This window comes from Zalophus californianus, chromosome 3 (genome assembly GCF_009762305.2).
Source record: "Zalophus californianus isolate mZalCal1 chromosome 3, mZalCal1.pri.v2, whole genome shotgun sequence".
In the NCBI taxonomy this organism is placed as follows: domain Eukaryota; kingdom Metazoa; phylum Chordata; class Mammalia; order Carnivora; family Otariidae; genus Zalophus; species Zalophus californianus.
Window position 1 is genome coordinate 123,483,383 of NC_045597.1, and position 11,076 is coordinate 123,494,458.

The following is an 11,076-nucleotide window of genomic DNA, read 5'->3' on the forward strand; positions in this document are numbered from 1 at the left end:
TTGTGGAGCCCCTGAGAAGGTCTTTAGGGCCCCAGGGTCCCTGTAACACATTTGGAGAACTGCTACTTCAGACGATCAGCCCAGTTCCTTCTCACTCTGTATATACCTGAGAGGGCTGGAGGGCTGGATGGGTCTCACTGCTCCTGGGGGTAACATGTCTATGATCAGGAGGATCCACCTCTCAGGGAGCCCTAGTCCTCTGGCCTGGCGATACCCATTCCTCCCACTGCCTCTCACTTCTCACTGTGGTTACTGGCGCCCAGCGGAGTAGAGGTCAGTTTGCATGTTCTTGACTCAGAAATTTATAAAGAGCTTTGATGTATAGAATTTCATTAAAGCCGTAAGGGCCCCAAGGTAGCCATTGTCAAACACAGATATTGCCTTCATTTGTAAGCTGCCTAATTCCTGCAAAAATGGATTTAAGCTTTATCTATAATCCATGTCCTATTCTCCTGCAGGGTTTGAGTGGGTCCATGATACAAATGAGCCAAGAAGAGCTATTTTTTTTTTTAATTTTTCTTCACACATGGGAGGAGGATGAAACGGTCTTTTATCTTGGCCCTGGGGAGGTTTGAAGCCCAGACACAAAGGAGAACAGAGGGAGAGACAGACACCAGGTCTGGTAGATCTGAGCAAAAAGGTGACATGCCGTACTTGTGCCAGAGACGCTCCCTTGGGCCAGTCTCCTAAGACCGAGCAAGAGATGAGTCTAGATGAGTAGGACCCGGGTGGGTCCTTGTTCTGTAGAGTCCCCAGGTGAACAATCAGACATAGCTAACAACTTTTCTGCCTTGTGCTAAAATGAGAGAAAATGAAACCCTGAGGATCTTGCTCTGTACCACGGTAGTAGCTACTACCTGCTTCCTCTGCAAGAGCTTGTGTTTATGAGGCTCAGGGTAGAAGTTCTGATTTTGGAGTTGGGTGGATAGGACATAGTCCACACTCATCCACTAACAAGCTGGGTGACCTTGGGCAAAGCACATGGCCCACTGAGTGTCAGTTTCATCACCTATAGAATGAGTTACTGTAGGATTTGCTGAGATAGTGCATGTAAGCACTTAGCATAGTGCCTGGCCTACAATTAGCACTCAGTAAGTACTTGCCATTAGTTTGCTCTCCTCCTACCATGACTAGAGGCACAAAAGTGCAGGGCTACCCCTCGCATTTGCAGTGCACTGGGAGATACAAATGGAGACCCACATATCGTTTAAATATATAGACATTTAAAAGATCTAAATCTGCTAATATTGTTATATTAAATGTTTTGTATATTTATCTCAACAAGAGATATTCTTCATAACAACAAAAATTTTAAACCATGCCTACAGGTATGGTTTTTATATGACTACAAGTTTATAAAATATCAGATATGACTGATTTTAATTATTGAACATATCTGGAGGCCAGCATTACTTGGATGAATAATAAACACAAACATAATTCATTATTGTAAGTATTTTTTTCATATATATATATAATATATATAGGTATATATATTTTTTTTGATAGTAACCATCCTAATGGGATGGTTAAAAAAAATATATATATATATATAATATATATAGGTATATATAATATATATATAAAATACTTTCCTGCCTTCATTTTGGCAAAACCATTAATGATGTGGTTATGATCAGTACTTTTACATAATGTGCGTTCTATTCATATTAAAAATTGTTTTAATAAAATGTAATTGTCTTTAAAGTATAGTATATTTAAAGTGTAGGAATATATTTTTACCAAAATGTAAACTAAAGTGCATGTAAAAGTCAAAAATATAAATTACTTTTCATGTTTCCAAAATATCTTCCTCCTAATATATTCAAAATTATAAAAGGCAAAATATAAATTCTAATTAATAAATATAAAATTTTAAATCTAAGAATTTAAATAAAGCGGACATCAATTTTACTTTTGAAATTTGATTAAACCTTACTACCTATTTAAATAAATTTAAACTTTACAATTCTAGATGCATGTCCACCTAGTTACCAAAATAATCATTTTCATGCTTTATGCATGTTAACTGTAGACCATCATATGTACAAATTTAAAGTAACATGAATCAATACTGCAAAAGTTCCCCAATTACCATGTGCAACTGTTGTGAATACACTGCTCCCTACTGACTATTGTAAAAACCACATACCAGAACTTAAAGAGACAGCAAGTCAAATAACTCACTTAAAAAATGAGCAAAAGGCTTGAAGAAACACTTCTCCAAAGATGACATACAAATGGCCAATAAGCATATGTAAAGATGCTCAACATCACTAATCATCAGAGAAATGTAAATTAAAACCACAATGAGATGTCAGCTCACACCCATTAGGATGGTTACTATCAAAAAACAAAGGGTGCCTGGCTGGCTCAGTCAGTAGAGCATGTGACCCTTGATCTCAGGGTTGTGAATTCAAGCCCCATGTTGGGTGTAGAGATATCTTAAAAATAAAATCTTTAAAAAAAAATAAAAAATAATGCGGGCGCCTGGGTGGCTCAGACGTTAAGCGTCTGACTTTGGCTCAGGTCATGATCCCAGGGTCCTGGGATCGAGCCCCGCATCGGGCTCCTTGCTCTGCAGGGAAGCCTGCTTCTCCCTCTCCCACTCCCCCTGCTTGTGTTCCCTCTCTCACTCTGTCTCTGTTAAATCAATAAATAAAATATTGAAAAATAAATAAATAAATAAAAATTAAAAAATTAAAAATAATTTAAAAAGACAAACTTGGCAAGGGTGTGGAGAAATTGGAACCCTTGTATACTATTTGTGGGATTGTAAATTGGTGCAGCTGCTATGGAAAACATATGGAGGATCCTCAAAAAATAAAAATAAAGCTGCCAGATGACCCAGCAACCACACTTCTGGGTATAAATCCAAGAGAATTGAAAGCACGCTCTTGAAGAGAGATTTGCACACTCATGAACATAACAGCACTATTTACGATAGCTAAGAGATGGAAACAATCCAAATGTCCATTGATGGATGAATTGGTAAACAAAATGTAGTCTATACGTATGATGGAATATTATTGAGCCTTTGAAAAAAAAGAAATCCTGTCATATGCTACAAAATGGATGAACCTAAAGGACTTTATGCTAAGTGAAATAAGCCAGTCACAAAAAAGCAAATACTGTGTGAACCCACTTATATGATGTAGCTAAAGTAGTCAAATACATAGAAATGGAAAGTAGAATGGTGGTTACCAGGGGCTAAAGGGAGGCAGAAAGGAAAAGTTGTTATTTAATAAGTATAGAGTTTCAGACTTACAAGATGAAAAAACTCTGGAAATCTGATTCACAAAAATGTGAATATATTTAACACTATAACGATATGTTAGCTACATATATGGTGTTTATATATATATTAATAATATGCTAATAATACATTGAACCATACACTTAAAAATGGTTAAGATAGTAAATTTCAAGGTATGGTTTTTTACCATAGGAAAAAAAAATGTGGGTGTGTGTGTATAATCTCATCTAAATATTCATGATCAATGAGTAGTCAGCCCTTTGAGATTTGGAAAAAAACACTGTTTATCTGGCCAAAGAGAGACATGCTGAGAATTGTAAAAATAAAATTATCTCAGCAAACTAGGAATAGAGGGGAACTTTCTCAAATTGATAAAGAACATCTACAAAAAACCTATAGCTAACTTAATAGTGAGAAACCTGAAGATTTCCCACTAACATCAGGAACAAGGGATGTCCCCTTTCACCACTGCTTTTTAACATCATCCTGGAAGTGCTAGCTAATGAAATGAAATGAAAGACAAGAAATGGAAATAAAAATGTAGGCAGACTGGAAAGGAAGAAATAAAACTCTTTGTTTTAAGATGACACTTTGTCTATGTAGAAAATCTGAATGAACAATGACAAAAAGTCTGGAACTTATAAATGATTATAGCAATTTTGCAGGATACAAAGTTAATAAAGAAAAGCATTTGTTTTCCTTTATACCAGAAATAAACAAGTGGAATTTGAAATTAAAAACACATTGTCATTTACACTGGGACCTCAAAAAAATGAAATACTTAAGTGTAAATTGAAATAAAATATGTAAAATATCTTTATGAGGAAAACTACAAAACTCTGTTGAAAGACATCAAAGAAGAACTAAATAAATGGAGGGAAATTCCATGTACATGGTTAGGAATACTCAATATTGTCAAATGCCAGTTCTTCCCAACTTGATCTACAACTTCAGTGCAATCCTATTCAAAATCCTAGCCAGTCGTTTTGTGGATATCAGCAAACTAAAGTTTTTATGGAGAGGCAAAAGAACCAGAATAGCCAACTAATATTTTTTAAAAGATGTATTTATTTATTTGAGACAGAGAGCATGGGGGGGGGGTGGTGGGAGGAGAATAGGGGCAGAGGGAAAGGGAGAGAGAATCCCAAGCAGACTCCTCGCCAGGTTTGGAGCCCGACAAGGGACTCAATCCCATGACCCTGAGATCATGACTTGAGCTGAAATCAAGAGTCAGACGTTCAAACTGAGCCACTCAGGCACCCCAGCCAACTTAATATTGGAAGAGAAGAACAAAGTCAAAAGACTGACATTACCCAACTTCAAGACTTACTGTAAAACTACGGTAATCAAGACAGTGTGATATTCAAGAAGAAACGGACAAACAGATTTATGGAACAGAACAGAGAGCTTTCCCAGAAATAAACCCACATAAATGCAGTCAACTGATCTTTGACAAAGGAGCAAGGGTAATACAATGGAGAAAGGATAGTCTTTCAACAAATGGTGCTGGAATGTCAGGGCATCCATATGCAAAAAAATGAATCTAGACACAGAATTTACACTCTTCACAAGAATTAACTCAAGATGGATTATGTATTATTACTGGATTACATAATGCACAAGGAAATAAGCCACCCTGAATAAGAGTCAGCAGAAACTACATATAAGAACAGGTGGGGCGCCTGGGTGGCTCAGATGGTTAAGCGTCTGCCTTCGGCTCAGGTCATGATCCCAGAGTCCTGGGATCGAGTCCCGCATCGGACTCCCTGCTCCTTGGGAGCCTGCTTCTCCCTCTGCCTCTCTTTCTCTCTCTCTCTCTCCCCCTCTCTCTGTCTCTCATGAATAAATAAATAAAATTTAAAAAAAATATTTAAAAAAAAACAGGTGTAAAAATGCATCAAATATTGGCATCATCAGAGAAAAAATGCAAAATAAATATTTAATATCATTAAAGAAATAAAATAATGTTTAAATGTCCACAGAGCAAGATGCTTTAACAAATGATGGCTTATATTTTTTAAAGACCCAAGTAGATTTCCTAGAAATTAAAAGTAATATAATTTAAATAAACAATGTCAATTGAAAGGTTAAGTAGCTTACTGTACCTGAGGTATGAATTACTGAGCTGGACAGTAGTTCTAAACAAATTACCCAAAATGCAGCCCAGAGAAGCAAAAGGGAGGAAAAACATATATTTAATGAATAGTTCAAGAGACTAGACAATAATTCAGAAGAAAGTTGAGCATAGGGTGTACCATAGACTGAATATTTGTGTTTCCTCAAAAATTTTGGAATCTAATCCCCAATATGAAGATTTCAGGAGGGGGATTTGGGAGGTGGTTAGGTCATGAGTGTTGAGTCCTCAGAAATGGGATTACTGCCCTTATGAAAGAGACCCCAGAGAACTCCCTTACCCCTTCTGCCGTATAAACATACAAAAAGATGGCCATCTAAGAACCAGGAAATGGGCCCTCACCGGTCACTGAATCTGCCAATGCCTTAATCTTGGACTTCCCAGCCTCAGAACTGTGAGGAATAAGTTTATTAGCCAGCCAGTCTAGGGTATTTTGTTATAGCAATCCAAACAGATTACAGCAGGGCTGTATCTAGATTTCAGGCCATCTCTCCTTCCATGAAATGTGTACAACCAGATTTGCAGACTGAACTTCTGCCCCTGAAACGATTTCCCTTCATTACTACTTTTCAGAATCACACTTGTGCTAGACTCTAATGATCATTCCAGAATAAAGTGCAGCCCCCAGAGGGGAAGGGGGAGAACTTGGAGAGAAACAATAAATGGGTGCCTGCCACAAGTGGGGTATGATACTTTGTGATAGGACAATCCACTGCATTCACACGACCTGAGGATGAAGATTTGACACACTGTTTTTCTTTTTCCTGAGCATTTTCACTACTGACGTTCTCCCTGCACTCTGAAACAAGATCTGTCTCTGGTCTAGGCCATGGTTTACCTATACTTTCCTGGCCTTCTGTAACAGTGTTAGGTTTTAAGTGCATAGGGCAAGAGGTGTGGAGAAGCTTCTCCATGGGGCCTGAGCAGTACTGATGTGGATAGCAATTGTTAAAGAGACCTAGTGGGGTCTAGGCTCTCCCAGCAAAGCACCAGGTCCTGAGTGACCGAGGGGTATGTGTGTATAATGGACAGAGCCTAGAGCAGAAACCCCTTTTGCCCAGGTGTGAGGGCACAGCCTCAGAGGGCCTTGGTGAGTTCTCCTACCAAATATGGGATAGTTAGTGTCATTGTCTCCTAGACACCAGAACTCTGAGAAACGGCAGAGATGCCCCAAATATTGCCAGGAACCAGGTGGTATGCTGACTGCTGACTCAGTTTTATGCATGCACTTTCCCAAAGAACGAAGGCAGAAAAAAAAAAAAAATCAAGACATCAAGACAAATAACTGTTTTCAGGTTATTCTTGTGAATCACTCATGTGTCTTGCTTCCCCTCCTTGTGGTTTGTCTTTGGGCATTTCTCCTCTCCCTGGCTCCCACTGAAATGTTAAAGCCATGGTGAGGGACTCCAGTGAAGGCAGGGATCATCTGTGGTTCCCACTAGCTACACAGCAGGACTCCTGTCACTACAAACAAAAAAAAGCAGCTACACCTCAACAATTACTGAGCTGACTCTTTAGCAATGAAAACAAACAATGTCAAGATTAAAGGGGGGAAAAAAATCAATGGATGCGTAAATCTGGTTTTAACCAGATGTCTTCTTCTGAAGGGGAATTGGACCTCCAAAGAATTGAGCTATACCTACATTCAGCATTCCTCTCCCCTGTCCCTCATAGTTATTCACCCAAAAGCCAAATTAGTTCCAGGCGTGTGACTCCTCTTCCCCCCCCCCCCCCACAGAAACTATGGCCCACAGGGGGAACTGATTTCTAATATGGCCTCCCAGGAGGGCTCCAGCCAAGGCCAGGTAAGGCCATGTTGGATGTTGGAAACACCTGTTCTCTCTCTCTCTCTCTCTCTCTCTCTCTCTCTCACTGACCAGACAGCCTTTGGAGGAAATGAGCTATAGAATGTTCCACAGCAGAAAGGGAGAGAAGTCATCAGAAGAGACAACCAAGAGCATCATCAAATCAGTTTTATTACCTGTCTCTTACCAGCCTATACGACAACCCAAAAGGTAAAAAGCTAAGTGTTTGTTCCTGATTCTTCAGGGCAGTTGTCTCCATGGTCACATGCTTCTCTGTCTCCTGCAGTGGTTCTCAACCAGGGAGCTGTTTTGCCTCCAGGGGACATTTGGCAAAGCTATACAAATTTTTGGTTGTGACACCTGAAATGGGGGTGCTGCTGGCCTCTGCTGGGTAGAGACCAGGGATGCTGCTGAACATCCCATAACGCACAGGTCAGCTCCCACCACCAGCAACAAAGAATTATCTATCCAAACATTTCAATACTGCTGAGGTTATAAACCTTGCTCTAATTTTTCTGAGTCCAAAATTTTCTTTATTTACCATATATGTTAGTTTCCTAGGGCTGCCATCACAGAGGACCACAAATGGGGTGGCTTAAAACAACAGAAACTTATTCTCTCATTGTTTTAGAGGCTAGAAGTCCAAAATCAAGGTGTCAGCAGGGTAATGCTCCCTCGAAAGGCTCTAGAAGAAGACACCTTTTCCAGTGTCTCATGGCCCCAAGCATTCCTTGGCTTCTACCAGCACAACTCAGTGTCTGCCTTCTTCTCCATGTTGTCTGTCTTTGTTCTCTCCTCTACTTATAAGGACCTTAGTCACTGGATTTAAGATGATCCCAAATCCAAGATGGCTTTATCTCCAGATCCTTAATAATTACATCCACAAAAAGCGAATTTACAAATAAGATCACATTCTGAGGTCCTATGTAGACATGAATGGGGGGGACACTATTTAACTCAATATACCCTAGAAAGGAGTGACCTTTTAGCTGAGAGTGGTGGAAGTTGGTTTAAAAAACAAAAGCCATAGGTGCCTACCCTTACTTCTTACGTATCCAGGCTGCAGAGAAGCAAAAATAAAACAGGTAATGGGGCGCCTGGGTGGCTCAGTCAATGTAGCATCTGCCTTCGGCTCAGGTCATGATCTCAGGGTCCTGGGATCGAGCCCCGCATCGGGCTCCCTGCTCAGTGGAGAATCGGCTTCTCCCTCTCCCTCTGCCCCTCCCCCTGCTTGTGCTCTCTCTATCAAATAAATAAATACAATCTTTAAAAAATATAAAAAATAAATATAAGTAAATAAATAAAGCAGGTAAATCTGGCAATATCCAGCACTCCCCTACCAATTTTAGATGCCAAAAAAGTAAGTCCATCCCCTTCTGTGTGTTCCTCCTGCTCAAAGCCTTTTTTTCCTCCCCCATAGAATAATAGCATAGAAGAATGAACTTCAGAGGAACATCAGGACCTATATGGAGTCTGTGGTCTCAGTGGCAGTTTTATTTATTTATTTTTTTAAAGATTTTATTTATTTATTTGACAGAGAGAGACACAGCGAGAGAGGGAACACAAGCAGGGGGAGTGGGAGAGGGAGAAGCAGGCTTCCCGCGGAGCAGGGAGCCCGATGCGGGGCTTGATCCCAGGACCCTGGGGTCGTGACCTGAGCCGAAGGCAGAAGCTTAACAACTGAGCCCCCCAGGTGCCCCTCAGTGGCAGTTTTATTTTTTTTATTATTTTTTTAAATATTTTATTTATTTACTCGACAGAGAGAGAGCAAGAGAGGAAGAAGCAGGCTCCCCGCGGAGCAGGGAGCCCGATGCGGGGCTCGATCCCAGGACCCTGGGATCGTGACCCGAGCCGAAGGCAGACGCTTAACCGACTGAGCCCCCCAGGCGCCCCCTCAGTGGCAGTTTTAAAGCATGGTAACAAATTCTGTGGCACTTCTCCCATTGAAAGGTGGAGCTTGTGTTCCTGTCTTAGTCCATTTGGGCTGCTACAACAAAATACCACAGACTGGGTGCCTTATAAACAAAAGAAATTTACTTCTCACAGTTCTGGAGGCTGAGAAGTCCAAGATGAGGTCGCCAGCAGATTTGGTGACTGATGAGGGCCTGCCTCCTAGTTCATGGAAGCTGCTCTTTTCAGTGCATGTTAACATAGCAGAAGAGCCGAGGGAGCTCCCTGGGGTCTCTTTCATGAGGGCACTAACCCCATTCTGTTCTTGAGCACGCCGGCCTCATGACCTAAGGGCCCACCTCCGACTACCCTCACATTGAGGACGAGGTTTCAACCTATGAGTTTTGGGCAAACACAAACATTCCGTCCATAGCAGTCCCCTTCCCTTGAATCTGGGTGAGCCTGTGTCTGCTTCGTCTAATAGAGCAGGTGAAAAATTAACCAGTGCAGGTAGCAGAGGCCTGGCCTGGAAGCCAGTCCAGTCTGAGTCTCCGGCACTTACTCCTAGCCTCTACACCATCTTGCCTTGAAGCACAGCCTATCTGGAATGGCTACCTTCAGGTAAATTAAATTTTCTGGAAGTTTGTGTTTATGAGAAAACTAAATTAGGGCACCATTGAAATGGGCATAGCATCTCAGGAAGACTGAACCAAATCAGAACACCCCCGGGCATGTTTTTCCCCAAGATAGCACAACCAGTGTTCATTTGGCTCCCTCGTGTAGATGTTTTCTTCTACGCTCACAGCAAATATTCTTCTTGACAGTGAGAGACCTTGCAAAGGACAGAGTCCTGTTTTCTAAGTCTAGGCCCTGGGGTTTTCTCTTCAGATCCCTTGAGATCAGTCTGTTCAAAAGTAAAAGAAAAGCAGCTTGTTTAACATGTGACTTGTAAAATAGAAATTGAAGAAACAATTTTATATTAATTTGTCTTAAATAACCCTTTAGACTTCCAGTTTCTGGTCCAGTATGAAAGGAAGTCATCACGCCATCCTCACAATAGTACAAAAGCTGAACAAACCGAAAGTCAACAACTCTCCTTAGACCCACCAGAAAAAGGGAGGTCACAGGATAAACTGCTGCCCTCAGAGCAAAACTTCTCTGGGAACCATTACTGGGGTAGGAAAACCTACACTGTAGTCAATGAGTTGGTGGAGGCTCAGTAATTCATCAATTTCAACTCTAACAGTTGAAAACTCCAGGGGGCTCCAATCTTAGTGGCGGAGGGGGGACACATTTCTGTGAGCCCTCCCAGGTTCTCACAGTGAAGATCCCCTTGTGCTTCCAGGACGAGAGGAAAGAGTGTCATTTTAAAACACACAAGAATATTCTGTTCTTAACAAGGCCTGCCCTCAAGGGAAACTATTTTACCAGAGCCTTACGTACCAAGGTCCTCACAGAACCTAACCAGCCTAAGAGAGGACAAATACTTCACTCCACACCCCTTGACTTCCTGTCCCCCTAAAGTGGGGGGAAACTGAGAAGCACTTGTGAAGGTCGCAGCCCAGGGGCACAGGATCGCTAAACGACTGAGTTAGAATCATAAGACTATAAAATACCCCCTCCATACCTCACTCCTACAACACTAATGGCCTATTTACCCCAGTTCCTTTTACCCAGGACATCATGGCTGGCTTTCAACAACAACAACAAAAAAAACTACAAGGCATACGAAAAGCCAGAACATACAATTTGAAGAGACAGAGCAAGTATCAGAATCAGACTCAGATATGCCAGGGATGTTGTTTATATCAGGTATTGAGAGAGGGGTTGTGAAGTCTCCTACGATAATCGTAGATTTGTCTTTCTCCTTTCTATTCTGTTCATTTTTGCTTCACATATTTTGCAGCTCTCTTTTGTGGGCGCACACTGAGTATCGCTCATTTTTTTCTTGGTGAATTGCTCCTTTTATCAGGACATAATGTCCCTCTCTG